The sequence below is a fragment of the Schistocerca serialis genome, chromosome 1 (assembly GCF_023864345.2).
Source record: "Schistocerca serialis cubense isolate TAMUIC-IGC-003099 chromosome 1, iqSchSeri2.2, whole genome shotgun sequence".
Classification (NCBI taxonomy): Eukaryota; Metazoa; Arthropoda; class Insecta; order Orthoptera; family Acrididae; genus Schistocerca; species Schistocerca serialis.
Genome location: NC_064638.1, coordinates 725,336,756 through 725,361,290, shown reverse-complemented (window position 1 = coordinate 725,361,290; position 24,535 = coordinate 725,336,756). Strand labels below are relative to the sequence as shown.

The following is a 24,535-nucleotide window of genomic DNA, read 5'->3' as shown; positions in this document are numbered from 1 at the left end:
TGATACTCTTATCAGGTTTACCCAGTGTGCAGCGTTCACATCCATTCACTGCTGTGCTTTAGATGTGCATTCTCAGAAACTTCTTTCCTAGATTAGTGCATGAGATATTTGTACATTTCTATTAGTAAGGAACGTATTTTTGGCTGTGCTAGCCTACTTTTTATGTCCTCTTTGCTTTGGCTGTCATGATACATTTTGCTTCCGAGTTAGCAGCATTGCTTCATCTCGTCTACTATGCAGTCACCAATTTTGATGCTAAATTAGTTGCTATCCTCATTTCTAGTATTCGATACCCTCACTTTTCTTTATTTTACTCTCTGTCCAAGTTCAGTGGTAAGCAGACTAGTCGTCCCGTTCGCCAAATCCCACAGTTCACTCTCACGCAGAACGGCAATGGTATCAGCAAATCTTATTATTGATATCCCTTCACTCCGAATTTTAATCCCACATCTGTTCCTTTCTTTAATTCCGATCATTGCCTCTTCAACACACAGATTGAAGAGTTGAGATGGAAGACGACATTTACGCCTTAAACTCTTTTTAAACTGAGCAATTCGCTCTTGGTTCCACCTTATGCTTTCTGTACACGCATGCCCAACTTTCCTTACAGCGGATACCTACTTTTCTGAGAATATCAAACATCTTTACATCGTCGAGCGCTTGTCCTAGGTCAACAGATCCTATAAAGTGTCTTGCTTTTCTTAAGTTTTGCTCCTATTAAGTGACTGACACTCTAGTGCGTCTGTCTCTCCTCAAGCAAAGTGAACCTTCACATAACACATCCTCAGTTTTCATGCATGTATTTTGTATATTGTTCTGGTCAGCAACTTCGGTGCATGAGCAGACAAGGTGATTGGACGATAGTTCTCACCATTTATCTGCACTTGTTATTTTTCGGATTGTGTGGATGATGTTCTTCCGGAAGGCCGATAGTAGGTCTCGAGTCCCATTGACTCAATAATGTTGACTAATTAACGGGTTTTCATCCCTCCCAATGATTTTTAGAAATTCCGAAGCCATGTTATGATCCCTTCCCCCTTGTTTGATCGATACGGCAAGGCTTCCAGAGTTCTGAACCTAATACTGGGATCCCCATGTTGTCCAAATCGACCCCCATTTCTTCTTCAGTCACGTTAGCAGTTTCTGCCCTCTGTATAGGCCGTCAAAGTACTCTTTCCACTTAACGATTGTCTCTCTGATACTGGCATTTCCTTTTGCACTCTTAATGTGATGCATTTGCTTTCAGATACACGAAAAGTTATTTAGACTTTTCTGTGTACTGAATTTGTCTTTCCGACACCCAGTTCTTTTTCAGTTTTTTCGCATTGACTCTGCTGTCACTGCAATTTAGGTTCCGTGCACGTCCCAGTCTTTTAATTGTCAAGTTACTTATATTGCTGCAATCCTTCCTTTACTTGTACATTTTTGTATTTCCTTCCTTTTTCTGTGAGCTGAAGTACTTCTAATTTATTCGCAGTCGCCTTACCTATACAGGGTGTATCATAACTAATGGCGTAAACTCATACCGTTGAAATAACACGGTACTGGAAGCAACAAAGCCTCGGGAATTGCGATTTTGTGATTACCAGCTACTACTGATGTGATTCTGTGTATGCCAGTCTGTGGTATGCCCGAAGACACCCCGAGATGAACGTTTAGAGTGGTGCATCAACGCCTCCGAGAAATTGGGAACTTTGCACATGCGACGTGAGCGGGAAGGCCTGTATGAATTACACGTGTGCTTCAAGATGTGGTGCCGAAAACAGTCCAACACCTTTAGGAATCTCGGTAAGGAGACTTGTCACACAAACTCCTAGAACGAGCCCCAGTAGTCTTTGGAGAATAATGCATCACAATGCAACGTATCCCTACCACGAGTTCAGTATCTAAGTGAGGTGAACGATGGTCGCAGACTAATGTTCTGTCAAGGGATGCAACAACCAGTTGTTGGCAACTCTACTTTGACAGTAACATTTTATTTACAGCCGAATCACGGATCACTCGTGATGTTGTGTTTTATTATCACAATTCTCACGTTTGGAGTCATCTAGGCTCCAGTCCACAGCTGTGTATGAGTCTCCGCATTAGAGACGTTTCTCATTGAATGTGTGGTTGGGGGTACTAGGTGATCGTCTTATTGGGCTGTACATGTTACCAAACAAACTCAGGGGATAGAGTTACCTTCTAGTTCTGCGGCATCATCTTGCAGGATTGCTTAGGACGTTCACTCAGAGTAACGCCAGAGGATGTGGTATGTGTATGATGGACCACCAGCTCATATTGCTGCTACGGCGAGATACCTCATGCGCCGATATGCCCAAAGATGGTTTGGATGAGGACAGGTACCTCAAGATTATACGATCTGAACCCTATGGATTTCTGAGTTTGGGGCCACCTTAAAGTTGTAGTGTACGTCGCAGCTGTTAACACGCTTGAAGAATTGGAGCACAGTCTTTTCAATACTTGTCAAGAATTTCGAAATGGTCCAGGCTTGTTCCTAAGGATTCGAAACTCATTGCCATGTTTGGTACAGGTCTGAATCTGGCTGCAAGGACGACACTTTGATCACCTCCTTTAACTACGATTGCAGTCATGTAACTGTTGTCGTGCACATACAAAAAACCTGCACATCTATCAAAGTATCTCTAACAACTTTTCTTAATGTTGTACAGCACTGTTACCTTTTCATAACTGGGTTAACGTTTACACAGAATCATGTTAGTGGTGGCTGGTAACCACAAACTCGCAGTTGTCTCGAAAACGGCCCTTATGCAGACCTATATTTACTGAGTACTTCCAACTATACGGTGTGACGCCGGTAATAATAGTACACCCTGTATTAGTGGCTCCAACTTCTTTGATTAACCTTTTTAGAGCTTTCCCTTCTTTCTCAACTCAAACCGAGCGAGGTGGTGCAGTGGTTAGCACTCTGGACACGCATTTGGGAGGTCGACGGTTCAGATCCCCGTTCACCAACCAGTTTTAGATTTTTCGTGATTTCGCTCCAGACATCTCACAAGGTGTTTATTTGAAAAGGGACGGTCGCTTTCCGTCCCCCTCCTTTCGTATTCGAGCCTGTGCTTCGTCTGCAGTGAATGCGATGTTGGCGGGGCTCTACCCTTCCTTTTCTTCAACTGAACTGCCTGCTCTGCATTCCTCCTATGTATATGTGACTGAATACTGGTGTATCTAGACGTATGGCTGTAATACCCTGTTTGTTGTTCTCATGTTCTGCCTAGATGGTACTTCTATAACTGCACAAGTATTCAATTATCTAGATGCAGCTTTAGAAACAGTTCTACACGGACATACAAAAGAACATTTTAATTTAGATACATATTCATTAATATGGATTGTTTTGGGAATATCCTGAATGTGTGCCAACGGCTTTTTATCAAGTTTTATTGTGTTACCAGTTGGATTTTTATAGCATACTACCTCTGTGTATCCTGGATTACATTTTCGTCTTGTTTACTCGTTTCAGTACACTGTGAATGTGAAATATGCTTTATGTCGGAATCTGTCCTTTCTGAAACCTACGTAACTTCGCACCAGGGTACGACTTAAACTAATGTATACTCTGCAGTGTCAAAACAAACTGCAGAATCCTATTTCCTGTGTTGAAATGGCTGTATGGGCAAGTACCGAAAACCAACATTAGAAAAAAGACTGCCTCGTGTGGTATACATTATCGCAGTATCTGTAACCTCATAGGATGGTTCAAATGGCTCTAAGCGCTATGGGACTTAACATCTGAGGTCATCAGTCCCCTAGAACTTAGAACTACTTAAACCTAACTAACCTAAGGACATCACACACATCCATGCCCGAGGCAAGATTCGAACCTGCGACCGTAGCGGTCGAGCGGTTCCGGACTGAAGCGCCAAGAACCGCTCGATCACACCGCCGGCTACCTCATAGGACTCATTCGTGTTAATAACAGTAGCCAGACCTTTGACACGCTTGATGACATTCTAGCCTGCAGCATATAGCAACGACCTGTCGGCGCTAAAGTTCATCTATTGAGTGTACTTACTTGACTGTGATGGGAGCGTATATACTGAATTATGTTTATGTTATATGACAGTCAGAGAAGGAAGCGGGTGAAACCTGGGACCGACAGAGAGCTTACTCCTCTCGAATAGTACCAAGTGGACCGCCAGGCTTAACGTTCCCATCTGACGCTGAGGACAGGCTTCGAAACTAATTCACGAGATTGCTGCAAAGACTGGTGATTAGGAATTTTACTCTAGCGCCTCTCCTCTTCTTGCCAGTCAAATACTGGCGTGATAGTTTTTTCTGCCTTCACGATTCGAATCCGTAATAGGCAGTGGATGTTGGGACGAAAGCCCGAGAGGCGTAATGTAGTATGAATATTAGAAACGAAAACGATGTAAAATAATGTATCGAGAACCACCATATTTCAAAGTGATCAAGTTGCGATAGGTAACGATTCAGAATAACGCTTTGCGCTGTGCGGTACATTTCTGGTCAACATCTTGTCTAAAGGTATCCCGAACCGTTACTGAAATAGTTGATGTTACGCAAAAGCATCAGGCATATAACTGAATTAACATCTTATACAAAAATGACATATTAATCTAGCAAATGGTGTCAAGTACGCACTTCGCTTCAAGCCAAATACAGACCCACCCTTACCCTAAATGACGCTGGTTAGTAATCGGACTATTGAGTGCCGTAATCCCACTGTTATCACTTACTCTGCATTTAGAGATCGCACAACGGCAAGTGAAGTCATTGAATTTGGGATTTTTAAAAGTCCAACCTCTGCAAAACGCAATGCTTTACCTTTTTTTTTAAATTCTTTACCCAAACATATTGAGAGGTCTAATTGTATTTCTGAAACTGCATTAATTTTATAGATGCGATTTTACAGGTTATGCCAGTTTTTATACGTTTTGTACTTACATTGGTGTCCAAAACTGAAGCAACAAACCGTGATTTCCCCGTCCTGTATCTAATTCACGATATAATCGTACAAACTGTCAACAAGATGCCCGTATGATCGTATTCTGCACGGAAGATAGCATTCCGGTCAATGAATAACCATGCCAACGATGACATCAGGGCACCTATGAAACGAGGTATTGTTTCCCAGGTAGCACCACATCCACAATCACTGTGAATACCGTTACAGACGGTGCAATATGGCACAGAGAAGATGCCTACCAGACTCTCTGCAGTGGAGGGCCAGAGCAAGAAATTTTCCATATTTCATTGTAGTTTGCATTTACTTATGCTGTTGTTCACACCATTTAAACTTCACTCATCTACATGTACATCTACGTCTACATGGATACTCTGCAAATCACATGTAAGTGCCTGCAGAGGGTTCATCGAACCAACTTCACAATCTTTCCGTACGAGCTCTGATTTCCCTTATTTTATCTTGGTAATCGTTCCTCCCTATGTAAGTCGGTGTCAACAAAATATTTTCGCATTCGGAGGAGAAAGCTGGTGATTGGAATTTTGTGAGAAGATCCTGTTGCAGCGAAAAACGCCTTTCTTTTAATGGTGTCCATCCCAAATCCTGTATCATTTCTGTAACACTCTCTCCCATATTCGCGATAATACAAAATGTGCTGCCTTTCTTTGAACTTTTTCGATGTATTCTGGTAAGGATCCTACACCGCGCAACAGTATTCTAAAAGTGGACGGACAAGCGTAGTATAGGCAGTCTCCTCAGTAGGTCTGTTACATTTTCTAAGTGTCCTGCCAATAAAACGCAATCTTTAGTTTGCCTTCCCCACAACAGTTTCTATGTGTTCCTTCCAATTTAAGTTATTCGTAAGTGTGATACCGAGGTATTTAGTTGAATTTACGGCTTTTAGATTAGACTCACACTGGTATCGCAAGTTTAGATGCACAAGAACGAGCTTTAGGAAAACTTACAACGCCACTTTCAACGACAGGTGTTTCTCTCGATGAATGTGTAGACGTAAGTTTTCCTAAATATCGTATTTTCTTTTTTTCGGTGAAAGTGGTGACGTAAAGTTTTCTTAAATTTTGCTTATGTTACCGGAAACTTGCGATACCAGATGGTAGTAAAGTCAAACAAAGCGCGAAAAACGATGGAGATAAAGATCCCACAAAAAGCATGACGTATGCTCTTCAGCGACGGAAAGTGTAAAAATTGGCAATCCCATCTTTAAAATTATTACAGTTTCAGAAATAAAACAAGATGTCTAAAGATGTCGAAACGTGTTTGGGTACAGAATAAAAAAAGGAAAACCAGTGCGTTGCAGAAAATGGTGTTTTAAAAATCCAAATTCAGTTTGCAACCGCGGAAGGGCGGCAACAAGAGCTTTCAACAGCAGCAAAATGAAGTACACCGAGCATAAAAACGAAGTCTTTGACGTGCAATATCTACGGGTAAGTGTGAAAAAAGTGAGACGAGGTGGCTCGGCGAGAGAGCGACAGTTTGTGGCTTTATGGCAGTGTGGGGAGGGCGGGCAGATGTCCCGATAGGAAGAGGGAGCCCCGCTCGCTGGCAGGTGGGGGCTGTGAAGCACGACAACCGCAGCGCCGGCCGAGCCACCTCGTGCTCGGGGAGCACCCACCTGCCGCTAAAAGCGTTTCCAGTTCACAATGCACCGCCGCATAGGGCGCGCCGCAAGCGTCGCTGCAGCCACGCTGGCAAAAAAACTCGCCGAAGGCGCCGATAACTGTGCCGTACGGTATGGCTCCCGAGTTGCGAGCGCTGCAGGTGTATTTCGAGGACGAACTGATACAGGTAGTGCAGTGATTACGACGCGTAACTTGTTTCTGTGTGATCGCGATTCTAATTCCCTGTCCAGATATTATTATTTCGGTTTGCATAGTCCCTACATCTGAAGTCATTCCCCATACGACAGATCGAATGTTACACTTCTAATGACCTTGTGGTCGATGGGGCCATAAACATCATCATTCATTCCCATCGGAGGTGCACTGAGATTTTGTTTCAGTCATCGAGGTATTTGTAGTTCCTTTTTACCTACCAGAGAGAGTGATTTTTAAGTCGGTTTCCCACAGTATTCTAGGCAAGTCCCCGAACGGTTTCCCCCTCTCTGGTTCATGAACATAACGCATTTTTTGTTAGTTATTTGGCTCTCGGACACCGACGTATCACACAAATTGAACTCTCTCTCTCTCTCTCCCTCTCTCTCTCTCTCTCACACACACACACACACACGCACATACAAACACAAACACAAATTGTGCTTCACAATCTTTCTAAAATATAAAATACTAACTTTTATTTGCCAATGAAGAATATAATAATTCCAATTCCAAAGAAAGCAGGTGTTGACAGATGTGAAAATTACCGAACAATCAGTTTAATAAGCCACAGCTGCAAAATACTAACGCGAATTCTTTACAGACGAATGGAAAAACTAGTAGAAGCCGACCTCGGGGAAGATCAGTTTGGATTCCGTAGAAATATTGAAACACGTGAGGCAATACTGACCCTACAACTTATCTTAGAAGCTAGATTAAGGAAAGGCAAACCTACGTTTCTAGCATTTGTAGACATAGAGAAAGCTTTTGACAATGTTGACTGCAATACTCTCTTTCAAATTCTGAAAGTGGCAGGGGTAAAATATAGGGAGCGAAAGGCTATTTACAATTTGTACGGACACCAGATGGCAGTTATAAGCGTCGAGGGGCATGAAAGGGAAGCAGTGGTTGGAAAGGGAGTGAGACAGGGTTGTAGCCTCTCCCCGGTGTTATTCAATCTGTATATTGAGCAAGCAGTGAAGGAAACAAAAGAAAAATTCGGAGTAGGTATTAAAAGCCATGAAGAAGAAATAAAAACTTTCAGGTTCGCCGATGACATTGTAATTCTGTCAAGGACAGCAAAGGACTTGAAAGAGCAGTTGAACGGAATGAATAGTGTCTTGAAAGGAGAATATAAGATGAACATCAACAAAAGCAAAATGAAATGAGACACTTAAAGTAGTGAAGGAGTTTTGCTATTTGGGAAGCAAAATAACTGATGATGGTCGAAGCAAAGTGGATATAAAATGTAGACTGGCAATGGCAAGGAAAGCGTTTCTGAAGAAGAGAAATTTGTTAACATCGAATATAGATTTAAGTGTCAGGAAGTCGTTTCTGATAGTATTTGTATGGAGTGTAGCCATATATGGAAGTGAAACGTGGACGATAAATAGTTTGGACAAGAAGAGAATAGAAGCTTTCGTAATGTGGTGCTACAAAAGAATGCTGAAAATTAGATGGGTACATCACATAACTAATGATGAGGTACTGAATAGAATTGGAGAGAAGAGAAATTTGTGGCACAACTTGACTAGGAGAAGGGATCGGTTGCTGGGGCATATTCTGAGGCATCAAGGGATCACCAATTTAGTATTGGAGGGTACCGTGGAGGGTAAAAATCGTAGAGGGAGACCAAGAGATGAATACACTAAACATATTCAGAAGGGTGTAGGTTGCAGTAGGTACTGGGAGATGAAGAAGCTTGCACAGGATAGAGTAGCATGGAGAGCTGCATCAAACCAGTCTCAGGACTGAAGACCACAACAACAGTCCGTACATCTGAAATCGTTCCCCATCCTACAGATCGAATGTTACAGTTCTAATGACCTTGACGTCGATGGGGCGTTAAACAACATCATTCATTCCCATCGCAGGTGCTCTGAGATTTTGTTTCAGTCATCGTGGTATTTGCAGTTCCTATTTACCTGCCAGAGAGAGTGATTTTTAAGTCGGTTTCCCACAGTATTCTAGGCAAATACCCGAACGGTTTCCCCTCTCTGTTTCACGAACATAACGCATTTTTGTTAGTCATTTGTCTCCCGGACACCGGAGTATCACACAAATTGAACTACAATGCAAGCACCTCATCTGCTCTCTCTCTCTCTCTCTCTCTCTCTCTCTCTCTCTCTCTCTCCCTCACACGCACACACGCGCATTCACTCAACTTGTGTTTCACAATGTTTCTTAAATATAAAATATTAACTTATATTTGCCAGTGGGTAGAAAATTAAATATTTGTTTATGCATCACCACAATGTTGTCATACTAAATGGGTAATTGTTGCTCAGACTTCATAAGAATTTATTCTAAACGAATTGTTTCTTGAGATCGGAGAGGGCAGCTGATAATAACGAGGTTAGTGTCCCTTCTGCTTCAGTCACGAAAGATTTAAATGCTCCTCTTTGGTCACTATCGAATGAATCACCCATGAGCGAGTGTGGCGAGGAAAATGACCTGTAGCTCAAATACAAAAACACGAGATTTGAGCTTGCACGATTTGGCGACCAATAACGAACACACCTCCCCGGAAAATAAGATGCAAGTCGTAACCTCAGAAGTGGGCGTCCGGACAAAGAAACAAGCATTATACTCGCGATAAATAAACAGGTGTGAATCATGTAATGAAGCTGGGAAACGCCAGAATGGAAGGGGAGAAACTCTAATAGGTACGCAGCAGGATTCGGGAGGTTTCGTAATAAATGCAGAGGCTAATTCATTTCCTATCTCTGACAAAAGTAATTGGTAATCCACTATCAACTCTCAATATCTAGCATTTAACGAATGCTACACTGGAAGTAATACAAAGTGTGCCAGAGTGAAGGGTGTAAGAACCCTTCGGCTTTTTGTCTGAAAGAATTCAATGACACTTATTGTAGAATTTTTATTGTAATTTATAGTTTGATAATTATTACAGCAGAAATAGTAATTTTTGAAATATGATCACGGATTCTCAAGACGCACACACAGCGCTGGAAAAGGAAGCCGCTTAGACCTGACAGTGGCCACGAGGGACGGGAGGGAGGCCGAGGGAGAGGAGGTATATGTAAACAAATAACAACACTGGGCAAGACACGTGAATGGTGTGGCAGAATAAGAATGCAACAGCGAAAACATTTCGTAATCTAATATGCCAAACTTCCAGCATTAATTTGTTCGTAACATGATACTCTACGAAATGATCGTGTCGCATTAAGATGACATTGTAGGCATAAAGTACTTGTGGTATTGTTAACGTCGTGAAGCAATGTGTAATATCCCAGTAAATAAAAGAGGGAGCTGTTATTCCTTCTTTTATGACGAGGGATAAAATAACTAATGACAGAGATAGCTGAAAATTTTCATCTTCTTTTCTGAAGGAGACAGGTAAGCTGGTAAGCCTTCGAGATCACACGCCATTATCTAGTAGAGAGAAAAAAAGGCAGATACAGAGTAAAAAAATGGTTCAAATGGCTCTGAGCACTATGGGACATAACAGCTGTGGTCATCAGTCCCCTAGAACTTAGAACTACTTAAACCTAACCAACCTAAGGACATCACACACATCCATGCCCGAGACAGGATTCGAACCTGCGACCGTAGCAGTCGCGCGGTTCCGGACTGCGCGCCTAGAACCACGAGACCACCACGGCCGGCAGATACAGAGTAGCTTAGAGAGGAGAGTCAGTTTTGTGAAATTGTACAGATCATGATACAATTTCCCTCCTTACCTGTTTTCAAAGGTCAACGACTGCAAGGGGACGCGTGTTTCTGTCACAGCTGTTACTGGATGTCGAGTCGCGATGTGCGTTCTTTCTATCGATAGAACCGTGAAAGACACGGTTTTCCAGTTTTATTTTTGGCGAGGCGGAAAAGGAAGGAAGCTCAACAGTGACATTAACAACTGTGTGGCAATAAAGGATAAATTCACGAATTCCTAAGGATAATAACGAATATTGAGGAGGAACCTCTTGTCTCTTGTTTCGTATGCTTCACATGTTCATCTTCGCGCTTGTTGTTAACAGCGGGCACTTTGTTTTGCTAGTTAACGAGCAAAATATTACACATATTATGATGGCTTGTATGCAAATCGCCGGCCGGAGTGGCCGAGCGGTTCTAGGCGCTTCAGTCTGGAACCGCGCGATCGCTACGGTCGCAGGTTCGAATCCTGCCTCGGGCATGGATGTGTGTGATGTCCTTCGATTAGTTAGGTTTACGTAGTTCTAAATTCTAGGGGGCTGATGACCTCAGATGGTAAGTCCCATAGTGCTCAGAGCCATTTGAACCATTTTGTATGCACATCCTTCGGCAAAACGCACTTTTGGTGTTGTGAACCGATTTCACACTCGTACACTAACCATAACTCCCATTATAGAAACACGCGGTTTAAGGCCGTTAACACTTTGCCCTTTATGTCTTTTATCTTTGATGGGGCTCGGCGTATTTAGAAACTACTTTGCACGTGGACGGCATGATATTTGTAATCGTCCACTCCACTGCGCACTCTGTGATCATCTATGCATCAGACTCCTACATTCTCGGAAGTATTAAGCTTGATAAACATGGACTGTTTGAAAGGCACCTAAATCTGAAACGTTTAGGTCGCGATATTACAAAAATGTTCAAATGGCTCTGAGCACTTTGGGACTTGAGGTCATCAGTCCCCTAGAACTTAGAACTACTTAAACCAAACTAACCTAAGGACATCACACACATCCATGCCCGAGGCAGGATTCGAGCTTGCGACCGTAGCAGCCGCGTGGTTCCGGACTGAAGCGCCTAGAACCGCACGGTCACAGTGACCGGCGGCGATATTACAATAAGAACGTTCGTATAAAGAAGCTACTCGTATTATGGACCGCGAAAACAATGCGGCAGTAGAGTCAAAGTAATGATGTGTGAATACGCTAGTTGACGTAAAATAAATAGTGCTTCACAAAAGAGCTGATTGGCATACTTAGCGAATAAGGGCACAAATGTGACAACTTAGTGACAAGAGCAAAGTCACACCACAGTGTCTACTGCGCAACGTATGCAGATTGTCTGCGGCATTCAAGAGAAAGGATCATAAATGTTTCTGCCACACTAAATAGGACCTGCGGACAAGCGACTACAGTCAGAAATAACTGATGAGGACTATGGAAACAATTTGTGCCAAAAAGATCTTATCTCTATCCCTGAATTAGTAAATTCTAATTTTCAATGCCTCTGTTACAGATCTCGGACTTCTTCCGTTAGTTGGAGCGTGAGTAAGATTGCAAACTTACAAGGGTGTTTTAGGCAAGAATTACCTAATATTGTCAAAATGACCAGAAGTCTGTACTTTAAATCACTTTTTACCGGCTGAACACATGACCATATTCGCTCTCTCCCACTCGAATTTTCAGTTTAAAATTCTAATGACGCTCATTCATATATGTAGCGCTTGTAATAAAACTTAGAATGATTACTCGGCACTCACTTCTACCAGCAACTATTTTCAAACCTTCCTGCAGGAAATCAAATGTTCAGACGGAGGTATAAAAGTTTAAATAAATAACAAAGGAAACCGAATTTAAACATTTCCCCAAAAATATTACGCTTTCAATATCACATATTATGTGTCCGCCCCGGTAGCTGAGTGGTCAGCGTGACAGACTGTCAATCCTAAGGGCCCGGGTTCGATTCCCGGCTGGGTCGGAAATTTTCTCCGCTCAGGGACTGGGTGTTGTGTTGTCCTAATCATCATCATTTCATCCTCATCGACGCGCAGGTCGCCGAAGTGGCGTCAAATCGAAAGACCTGCACCAGGCGAACGGTCTACCCGACGGGAGGCCCTAGCTACACGACATTTCCATTTTCCATCACATATTATGTAACAAAATAAGAACTTTAAAAAAAAAGGAACGTGTTTATGGCTGTCGTATTACAAAGAATGACTTTCACCACTCAAGTCGTACCTATGTTACGGATACGCAAAACTAGGCAAAGAATTAAATTTCATCGGGCCCTTTAAACTTTTTTCCGGAAGTCGGACACAAAAAAATCATGTAATACTCTAAGAAGAGCTACGAATTCTAGCTAATCCAAAAGAAAGTCAATTTTTGTAAACAGAGCTCTGTACGGTGCAGCTTTTTGGGTCACGGCCATCTGAAGCGTGATTACTTCGCTTCGCATGCGCTTTTAAGCAGAGGCTTGTTTATTCCTGAAGAGAGTCACAGTATACTCTCTACAGAAGGAATCTTTCCGAAGAAGTGCATTTAATGAAAACAGCAAAAGAGGGCAGATATCCCACAGGGACTGCGCCAGATTTGAAGCGTCTTTAGCAGTCTACTTGCTCTTTTCATGCAAAATAAATACCACAATAGTGCACGCAACGAGCTGCTCGCTACCCAGGAGTGGAATCTTTCCTGCGTTCGTCATTATTTACCTATAGCAGAGATTCTCGTCGCTGCGTCAGGTTCTCCAGTGACGGTGCCCCCATGGCCAGCACGCCACGCACAGATAAGAGATCTAAACACGCGTTTCTGCCAGCACAGGTCACACCGCCCGCAGCTGCCGGCGGTGCACTGGGTTACGGCGAGCGTCGCACTTTTACACACGGGAGACGACGGTTACAGGTTGAATGCACACCTTGACTGACTCATCCTTCCCGCCAGTCCAGCAGGGTTCCGTGCAGCCAGACCCGGTTCCCCCTCCACCTACACGCCGCTGGCTCTACTCGCCGTCCTGATAACATCGCTACGCCTCCTACAACCGGCTTCGAAACGTCTCGCCAGACGGTCAGCCGCGCTTGAGGCCAACGGCAACTCCCACTGCATCCCACGCCATCACTTCTTTACTGGAAACTTAGCCGAACCAACTACCTTCGCACTTTACGTCTCAACAACACAGAATGAATAAATTACTGCAGTTCAAGAGAAAAACGCCTTTTGCATGCTGTACATTAAGGTTTTTTTTATTTATGTTGTGCACCCAGACGTTATTCGCCTTCGTTACAAGGCATGTTCAGTGGGTGTCCTGAAATATTGCACAGTTTTTTTGTTTGCACATACAAGTTCCCGTTTACACTTACAGGTTATAGAAAAATATTAGCTTCTGAATAACATTCAGTTTTTGAAAATAAATACCGTTTCTTTTACTCAGTATGGATGTGCACGTCACGTTCTGTTAACTCGCGATTTCTTCAACCACCTCATTAATATAATTTGCTACCCTTCTCTTGTTTCAGCATACAGCTTTGGTCTTACTGTAAGTAATTTTGGTTCTTGTTCATTTGAGAGCAACCATTCTTTGGATACGTTCCTCTGCTGTCAAAATGAAAGAATAATATCCAGCAATCAATGTTGGTTCCGCTAACAACCATAGTTTTGTGCTCGCTTTCATTCTTACCAGTTCCATTACGACTGAAAAATGCAACATCTTAGAGATCTTTCACAGTCTACACAATGTTTTCGTAAATTACACTGTAGGAAATACTGTGACAGCCACAAGTGTTCTTGAAATGATTTTATTGTGAGCTCATAGGCAGATGGTAGCGGTGACTTCTTTGCAAATTTTAAATACGTGTCCTCATGAAAAGCCTTGTTTTAAATGTTGTATGACAGAGGTTTGATTTCCTTTTACAATCCATGCTCATCAATGAACTAAATACAACCTGTAGTTAGCTCAGTTCATTGATCAGCATTGACTGTAAAAGAAAATCAAATATCTGTCTAATAATATGTGAAGCAGCGCTTTTCATGAAGACTGAAAAGTAAAATTTGACGATGGGGTCAGGCTCGAAACTATAATCCGTTCATCATAAGAATAAACCTAATTCAAACGCTGCACTATGTATTCTTCCGCGTTTGTTGGAACCTCATTGGATTTCCGTTCCTCGTGGTACTGCAGCCAAGCTGTCTCGAGTACTGTTGAGTACGATAATAAGGGTACATTTGTGCGTTACGCGCACATAGACTTAGCGAAAACGGGACAACGGCTTTACCGGTTCATTTAGCTTGGACGGCACTGGCCGGTCAGCAGCTGCAGTTCGCACGTAAAACAGACGAGCGGAAGAGCAATACAGCTTCGAATGTCATTTTAATCTTTAAGCAGAATGAAATAATACACTGCAAATCTACCACAATACACTCCTTAGACGACTAGACCAAAACCGCAACGCATTATCGTTTTTAGCTAACATGCTATTGTAATTAAAAACAAGAATGATGAACATTCCTGACTTAACCACAGGGGAATTTTCCTGCATAAGCCGTGTGTGTCGTAAGAGAGTAGCGACGGATTCCACCGTATAGTTAAATATTGAAGCCACTGAAGGTATTACTCACAGGCAGTCGTCTGGCAATCTCTTAGCTCCTTCCTTTTCCGAATCCGAGAAATACATTTCAGTTCTGGAAGCGTCACCTGCTGCACTGATAACGAGCCCATCGACAACATAGTCCGCGAAGCCAACCAGGGGCAGCATTTTCTCTTCTTCCATTATGACGAGCCGTTCTATATCCCGCCAGAGTTCTGCAGTGACGTGTGAAGAAGTTGCGTGCGTTAGTTCCAGTACGTATGGCAGCTTAACAGTCTTGTTACTTCTCGGGCCAAATCCCGCACCTTCGCTTCAGATCATTTCTGTTGGCTTCATATTGTAATGGTACAGTAACAAATGTAAAAATGCAGCATTTGTATGACGTGCTCTATGCCGTGAAAACGATTGTTTTTCATGTTTCTACGATACTCATCTACCTCTGTGGTATAAAACGATGGACAAAGACCAAATAAACAGGATTCGGTTTTTCATTTTCGCCTAAAAAATTATATTATGTGTTCTTAATCTAAGCAACTTTTATTAACAGTGTTTCATAAAACATAGATAGTCAAGAATTTGTATTTGAAATGGAAACAGGAATTTCGCGTCCAATTTGTAATTAGAAACAAGAAGACGTGCATTATTCATAAAAAATGATGGGTTTTATAATTATGAGATGTAGTTATCTCAAACTGAACGAGTTCTTATTGACACCGGCGAAATTTGAACCAACGCACGAATAACGCCATTTGGTTCACATGCCAATACCCTACCGATTGCGCTACACGTTCAACATGAGTTGCATTGTATACAACTCTTGGAAAACTTCGAAGCCGATTGTTTCCGTAAATTTCTGAAAAAAAAACATTAAGAACAGCCTATTTCTCGGCTCTTTTTAACCGTGTTCCACGCGCGTGCTTCACTACGGAACAGAAAACAGCCCAACCATTCTCAAACTGCGCATCAACAGCGCGACAACCAGAGCACAACGCTGCAGAGGCTGTGACTGTATACGATTTTTGAAATAAAAACTACATAGCTAAAGCGTGATTAACAAAAGCGTTGATGGCTGTTAATACAGTTGAATGTCTTAAAGTTTCATTTAAAGTAACTTAGTAATAAGATATCTAATACATAAGTTGGATTTACTTCCAAGTGCGTAACAACACCAGTGTATGTGTACTACGGTTTTGACCAATCATCGCGTTTGTGTTTGTTTACATCAAGTTTATTCTTATGATGGGCGGATTATAGTAATGTTACAATAAAATCATTACAAAAAAGCTTGTGGCTGGTTGCAGTATTTTCTACAGTGTAAACGCTGTTTACACCATAATGTTCATTAGATACATAAAACATGAAGTATTAACTACTTTAGTGTTTAGTAGTGTGCTTCCGAGCGTTCTGCCGAGTCCTTCCCATTGATGATGGTGAGGTTCCATACTCCGAGGAGAGTAAGGGACGATGCGGGAGACCCGCACCGCCGACTAGGCATGGTCCTAGCGGAAGTGATTTGTCATTGCCTTCCTCGGACCGTAATGGGGATGAATGATGATGATGAAGACGAAACAACAACACACAATCATCTCGAGGCAGGGAAAATCCCTGACCTCGCCGGGAATGGAACCCGGGACGCCGTGCGCGGGAAGCGAGAAAGATACCGCAAGACCACGAGCTGCGGACAATGTTCCCATTACATGCACAATATTTCGACGACCGCCCCGCCGTCTTCTTCAGATGCTGCGACTTCTGCTACTATGTGAACTCATTGCCTGAACTCCAACCAGAGTGTGAACTATTGTTGGCCTCACGGCGTCGCCTACGCTGTCTGATGCTGTTTCGTCTTTCACAGCTCGCCCTGATATACTGCGAGCGGCAAAGTCTCTCAGGATTTCCCACCTGTGGTGGACGTGATGGCCGACGAGATTTTAATAACCTGAGTGCCGGACCCCAAGCTTTTTTAACTGATTCCTCCAATCTTGTTTATCAGATTTTCTAACATCTTTATCTGGATAGACTGCTTAATTATAGACTGATTAATTACGCTGTCTCAGAAAAATGGCGTTTCCACAACGAATCTGCTCTCACCGTATTTCATTTCATTATTATATTTGAGTCAGCGCTCGGTGTCAGCTGGCAATGCTTGGTTGTTTTAGTCGGCTATGTCGCTGATGTTCCTTACAGCTCTCCTCGACTTTTCTGACAGTCTGCTCCACGTGAGACATGCCACATTCGCGTGGAATGCGATGCACACGCGGGTTTTGGAGACGTAGACCGTCTTTAACACTACAAAAAATATATTTTACTTTAGCTGAAGGGATCGAAACACAACGGATGCCATGTTTCCGTAAGTGTCTACTGATCTTTCCGGATAATGGGCCAGCATAAGGTAGATAAGCATTTTTTGGCTTCTCTTCCTCGGTCTCAGTCTGAACCTCTCTCTTCGGCTTTCCGGTTTTGACTGCACTGTCCTTTCAATCTGATGATCTGAGTATTCATTCCTTCGGAGTTGTAATTCTTCAGCAAGGCTCTCCTTGTCTGAAAATGCTAAAACTTTAAGGACCAAAGTCTTTGGGATCGCTTTGTGACGCACACTGATGGCTCGAGAAAGCCTGAGAGACTGCTGTAGAGCCCTCTGTATATGTTTATGTCGACGCAGTTTACTTTTCATATGATTTATTTTACCCTGGTTCTTGCCTTCCATAAAGCCTTCGATATAGCTCTGAGCCGTCGTCTAGTAAATAAACGTGCTTACCGAAAATCTGAACAGACGCACGCTTTATCCGAGGACTTACTAGCAAACACAATTCAGTGAATTCACTATGTTGCTCTTAATGAAGAGGCATCCTCAGGAGAAATGATTAACGTCCGGCGTAACTATAAGCAACGTGATAGGACCACTGCCGATCCCAGTATGTATACATTGAAGCGCCAAAAAAACTTGTATAGGCATGAGTATTCAAGTACAGAGATATGTAAAAAGGTAGAATACAGCGCTGCGCTCAGCAACGCCTACATAAGACAACAAGTGCTTGGCGCAGTGTGTTAGATCGGCTACTGCCGCTAGAATGACACGTTATCAAGATTTCAGTGAGTTTGAACGTGGTGTTGCAGTCGGCGCACGAGCGGTGGGACACAGTGACTCCAAGGTACCGATGAAGTGGGATTTTCCCGTACGACCATTTCACGAGTGTACCGTGAGTATCAGGAATCCGGCAAAACATCAAATCTCCGACATCGCTGCGTCGGGAAAAAAGGTCCTGCGAGAACGGGACCAACGACGACTGAAGAGAATTGTTCAATGTGACAGAAGTGCAACCCTTCCGCAAATTGCTGCAGATTTCAGTGCTGGGACATCAACAAGGGTCAGCGTGCGAACCATTCAACGAAACATCATCGATATGGGTTTTCGGAACCGAAGGCACACTCGGGTACCCTTGATGACTGCACGACACGAAGTTTTACGCTTCGCCTGGGCCCGTCAACACCGACATTGGACTGTTGATCACAGGAAACATGTTGCCTGGTCGGACGAGTTTCGGTTCAAATTGTTTCGAGTGGATGAGCGTGTACAGGTATGGAGACAATCTCATGAATCCATGGACCCTGCATATCAGCAAGGGACTGTTCAAGCTGGTGGAGGATCTGTAATGGTGTGGGGGCGTGTGCACTTGGAGTGAGACGGGATCCCTGAAACGTCTAGATACGACTCTGTCAGCTGACACGTACGTAAGCATCCTGTCTGATCACCTGCATCCACTCATATCCATTGGGCATTCCGATTGAGTTGGACAGTTCCAGCAGGACAATGCGACACCCCATATGTCCAGAATTGCTACGGAGCGGCTCCAGGAACACTCTTCTGAGTTTAAACACTTCCGATGGGCACCAGACTAGTCAGAAGTGAACACTATTGAGCACATCCTGGATGCCTTGCAACAAGCTGTTCAGAAGATATCTCCACCCCCTCGTGGTCTTACAGATTTATGGACAGCCCTGCAGGATTCATGGTGTCAGTTCTCTCCAGCACTACTTCAGATATTAGTCGATTCCATGCCACGTCGTGTTGCGGTACTTCTGCGCCCTCGCGGTGGCGCTACACGATATTAGCAGGTTTACCAGTTGCTTTGGCTCTTCAGCGTATAAAAAACATGACGTATATGACCTGTGACCCTATGCTATTCGCAGACATCGCAGTTTTGTGCAAGGGTGAAACATCGTTACAAACTTGTTACTAACCGCATAGGGATATGCCCATACTCCGTGCCTAATGCAAAGTCTGTTAACGGCCTCACAATGTGAATATAATGTGCATAAATATAGGAGAGGTTACGACATCGTTTGATCACGTGATGAGGGATCAGTCACTGGAATAAATAACAACCTAAAGTATCTAAGAGTTTCTGTCCGGAGTGACACCAGACGCGATGACGACATGAGGCAAAAGGAAGGCATATACAAGACTCAGATTTGCTCAGAGAATCCTAAGGAAGTGTGACTCATTTACGGCAGAGGTCACAAAAAATCCCTTTTTCGATCGATTCTTGAACTGTTCGTTGGTCGGCTACTCTCAACGAGTTAATTTAACAGTTGAGACAGAAAGATTCTAAGAACTGCGCAAATTGCCTCGAGTTTGTTTAGTCTGCATGAGAGTGTCACATAAACTGTAGTAGGACACGCTCCAAGAAGGACGTTGTGCATTATGGAGAGTGTTACAGAATTCCAAGAGCCTACATTCCATAAAGTGTCCAGAGACGTATTACCACCTCCAACACATTTCCCGCGTAATGACGACTACGCTGAAGTTGGAGACATTACGGGTTAAACGAATGCGGAGTGACAATCTCAGTTCCCACGTGCATTCGGCGAATGGAATAAGAAACGGACAGAATGATACTGGTGTGCATGTAAATGGAGATGAAATTTCCTGGCAGATTAAAAGTTTGTGCTGGACCGAGACTCGAACTCGGGACTTTTGCATTTCGCGGGCAAGTGCTCTATCATCTGAGGTACCCAAGCACGACTCACGGCCCGTCCTCACAGCTTCGTTCTGTCAGTACCTCGTCTCCTACCTTCCAAACTTCACAGAAGCTCTTCTGCTGCGAAGAGCTTCTGTGAAGTTTGGAAGCTAGGAGTCGACGTACTGGCAGAATTGAAGCTGTGAGAACAACAAAGAAAACTGAGTGAACGGATCAACGAACAACATGAACGGGTATCATCGGACGTCAGCCCCGAACAAATTCAACGAACATATAGAAAAATATGAGATAAACAAAAAAAAAGATCGTAGAACACTTTCCCACGAAATGCAAAGGTCCCGAGTTCGAGTCCCGGTCCGGCACACAGTTTTAATCAGCCAGGAAGTTTCATATCAGCGCACACTCCGCTGCAGAGTGAAAATCTCATTCTGTAAATGGAGATACTGACCGGTTCTACTACATTCATCATCAAATGGATTTTTACTTTCTTCAAAAACACAACGATATCAGCGATGTTCAGGTCATGACGAACCGTAAGTCTTTCGTAATAGAAGCAGTTGAAAAAGTGTATTTCACTGTACGTACTTGAAAGATTGTGAAAAAAAGTAAGTACCAGTAAGTTTATAGTTAAGCGTGGAGTCAACGTGAGAATAATTTGAAATGGAGCGTAAGTTCAGTTGTACAAGGATGGTAGTGAAATCAGAACATGAACCTTTGCAAATAGGGAAACCACGGAAAACCCGAACGTAAACCGGCAGACAGGGAATTGGTGTCCGATTTTCCCACCTAAGAACCCAGTGTCTTAATCACTTTGCCGGCTAGTTCAACAAACACAGCGAAATTGACAGTTTGATAAAAAAAAAAAGTGCCTCATGTGCACAGCATGATGGGTCAGATAAAACAGGCAGGGAAAATGCTAACAATAAGACTGACGCGAGACTCACCTTACATTTTTATTTTCTCTACAAAGCCTGTTTTGCGCCATATTGCAACTAAGTTTTGCCTTGCAAGCTTTTTTCGAAGTTCCGCCGAAACACTTCCAGTCTTGAGCTCTTGCGCAAACAGTTCCACACACGTTTTCTCCAAATTGTCTTTCGACAACACTCACCAATGAACAGGCGCTGTTTTACGGTGAGCACCATTTTGATTTTCATTCAACTGGTTACTAAACACGTCGGCTCCGTGCGTGTTCCTACCACGGCGTTTTCGACCCTATCGTAGGCTCCCCAGACACCACGCCACTTCCGACCAACCAGTTTGCACTTTAGCGTTTCCGACTAAGCCTCCTGCGCTTTGCAGCTTCCTTTGCCTCGGCAATAGGGAGAACAAACTTAATTACTGCTCCTTTCACTCGCAGCAATTTAGACTGTGCCCTTAGGTTCATATCCACATCCTCATCGCAACATGTTTGGATATGAATAGCTAAATATTTGTGACCGGCAACAACATAAATACCATTATTGATCGTTTCACTCGCATAAATTTAATCTTTCGTTTTCTAATCAGAATGAAAAAATAAAAAATTTAAAGTTGTGTGTGTTGTGAGAGCTGTCTGCTGAACAGTGAAAATGAGGTTATCGGGGACTATCCTTTTTATGAAAAAAATCGAAATATAGTTACAAAATGTAGATACGACTAATGATAATAGAGTTTGTTAATGGCCAAAGCAAAATTTATAGTGGATGTTCTTCTCAAAGGTTGGGTGGTAAACTTTCTACACGCCTGAGAACTCAAAGAATAGGAAAAGTGCCGTCCAAACATTTCAAAACATATATATCCATTTACTCTAGAAAATATATGCTTGCAAATATACCAGCCAATATCTAGATGTAATTATCAGCGCTATTTTAATTTAATCTTTGTGTTTTTTTCTTGCTAAGAGCCAAATAACATCGAAAATTATTTTTCTCATCAAGTAATACTGATTTTTTCACTACTGAAATAATTTTTTAATTAAAACAAGTTTATCTATTTAAAAAGTTTTCGAAGGTGTCTAGCCACAGAGATGCAACATTTTTTGAAAGAAAAAACTGCCATTTGACTGTATATTACCGTATTATATTCTGTGCTATCGACATTTCTGCTATTACGCCAGTAGCAACTAAGAACCTTTAGCATTGTACTTGATAATGGCATAAAAGACGAAATGTAGGCAATACACAAGATAAATACAGTAATACACAGTCTAATGGCTGTTTATTCTTTCTAAATTATGTATTTACTTTCTTATCTATGCATAGCGTGAGCTTTTTCTCTGTACAGCGTAAATACCTTTTCCATTTCAAATATTTCGTCTGTCTTGAAGGAGGACACTAGTATGAAAAATACCAGGATCTCGTGCAAAATTTTCAGTGTGTCTCTAAAACAAGGCAACCAACACAATAGAAATTAAAATGACACGAAAGCACCGTTCCCACAAAAGAAGTGAGCTGGCCTTAAGTGGCCAATGTTAGCCTGCGCCGCCACAGTTTCTTGCTTCTGCGCATGGGCAGTGTGTGGCATATTCGGAAATTTGCAGCTTCACTCTCAGCACAAGCTATAGGTCACTAACGCCAGAGACACACCCATAGATGTGGATGGGTGCCGATTTACATGCAAGCAGAAAATACGCACACATTTCAAGAGTCGATTTCGACCAGAAGGTCGCTTGTGTAAAACGCCTTTATTCACTCTGAACTTGGACTTCATGCCACCATTGTCGATATGACCTACAATTCCTTCAGTTTTGAAACGGATGCGTCTTTATTCCTTCAGTAGTTACGTCGTTAAACACACAAAAACACTCTTGTCGACAGCAAAAATCGGATCGGTAGTAGGGGGGCAACAGGGGCTTCAGCACAGTTTGTTACTCCAGGTTGTCTACTTTCAGGAGCAAGTATACATTTAGGGGCAAACCTATTGTTCTCTTTTGACTGACAGGACCTTAACCTATTGTTCTGCTAAGAGGATTATGATGCCCTGAGGATAATCCACCCTTAACCTGTTGTTCTGTTAAGTGGTTTTCCATGTCACCCCCACCCCCTCCCAGTCCTCTAAGAAACCCAGCACTACTCCTGATATCAAATTAATTGACTAATTAATTAAACTGATTGAAAAAAATTTGATGGGAAGCAGCTCAATAGTACTACTTCTGGTATTCATGAGCTGCTTCATCTTATCCAAATACCCCCTACCACTTTATCAAATTGATGGACTAATTAATTAATTAAATCAATATCCTTCAGTTATCCTTGCCTCCCTCACCCTTCTGGAAATACTGATTGATCGCTCACAGTGTAAGGAATATTGTTTATTTTAAAAAGTCAATGGGATACAAGGTGGTGTATAGAATATACACTCCTGGAAATGGAAAAAAGAACACATTGACACTGGTGTGTCAGACCCACCATACTTGCTCCGGACACTGCGAGAGGGCTGTACAAGCAATGATCACACGCACGGCACAGCGGACACACCAGGAACCGCGGTGTTGGCCGTCGAATGGCGCTAGCTGCGCAGCATTTGTGCACCGCCGCCGTCAGTGTCAGCCAGTTTGCCGTGGCATACGGAGCTCCATCGCAGTCTTTAACACTGGTAGCATGCCGCGACAGCGTGGACGTGAACCGTATGTGCAGTTGACGGACTTTGAGCGAGGGCGTATAGTGGGCATGCGGGAGGCCGGGTGGACGTACCGCCGAATTGCTCAACACGTGGGGCGTGAGGTCTCCACAGTACATCGATGTTGTCGCCAGTGGTCGGCGGAAGGTGCACGTGCCCGTCGACCTGGGACCGGACCGCAGCGACGCACGGATGCACGCCAAGACCGTAGGATCCTACGCAGTGCCGTAGGGGACCGCACCGCCACTTCCCAGCAAATTAGGGACACTGTTGCTCCTGGGGTATCGGCGAGGACCATTCGCAACCGTCTCCATGAAGCTGGGCTACGGTCCCGCACACCGTTAGGCCGTCTTCCGCTCACGCCCCAACATCGTGCAGCCCCCCTCCAGTGGTGTCGCGACAGGCGTGAATGGAGGGACGAATGGAGGCGTGTCATCTTCAGCGATGAGAGTCGCTTCTGCCTTGGTGCCAATGATGGTCGTATGCGTGTTTGGCGCCGTGCAGGTGAGCGCCACAATCAGGACTGCATACGACCGAGGCACACAGGGCCAACACCCGGCATCATGGTGGGGGGAGTGATCTCCTACACTGGCCGTACACCACTGGTGATCGTCGAGGGGACACTGAATAGTGCACGGTACATCCAAACCGTCATCGAACCCATCGTTCTACCATTCCTAGACCGGCAAGGGAACTTGCTGTTCCAACAGGACAATGCACGTCTGCATGTATCCCGTGCCACCCAACGTGCTCTAGAAGGTGTAAGTCAACTACCCTGGCCAGCAAGATCTCCGGATCTGTCCCCCATTGAGCATGTTTGGGACTGGATGAAGCGTCATCTCACGCGGTCTGCACGTCCAGCACGAACGCTGGTCCAACTGAGGCGCCAGGTGGAAATGGCATGGCAAGCCGTTCCACAGGACTA

The 24,535-nt window shown here is 43.5% G+C and overlaps 1 protein-coding gene across 2 annotated transcripts in view; it reads right to left on the bottom strand.

Moving 5' to 3' along the window:
* Positions 1 to 24,535, bottom strand: part of LOC126481519 (tyrosine-protein phosphatase non-receptor type 13-like) — a 450,882-nt gene that overhangs the window by 171,299 nt on the left and 255,048 nt on the right. Inside the window, exon 1 of one of the 2 annotated variants that reach the window (XM_050105332.1) lies at positions 13,166 to 13,350. The exons of the other annotated variant lie outside the window; for it this stretch is intronic. The gene's annotated coding sequence lies outside the window, so the exon portion shown is untranslated. Of the gene's footprint in view, positions 1 to 13,165; positions 13,351 to 24,535 lie in introns of those variants that run through there. 2 annotated transcript variants of the gene reach the window in all.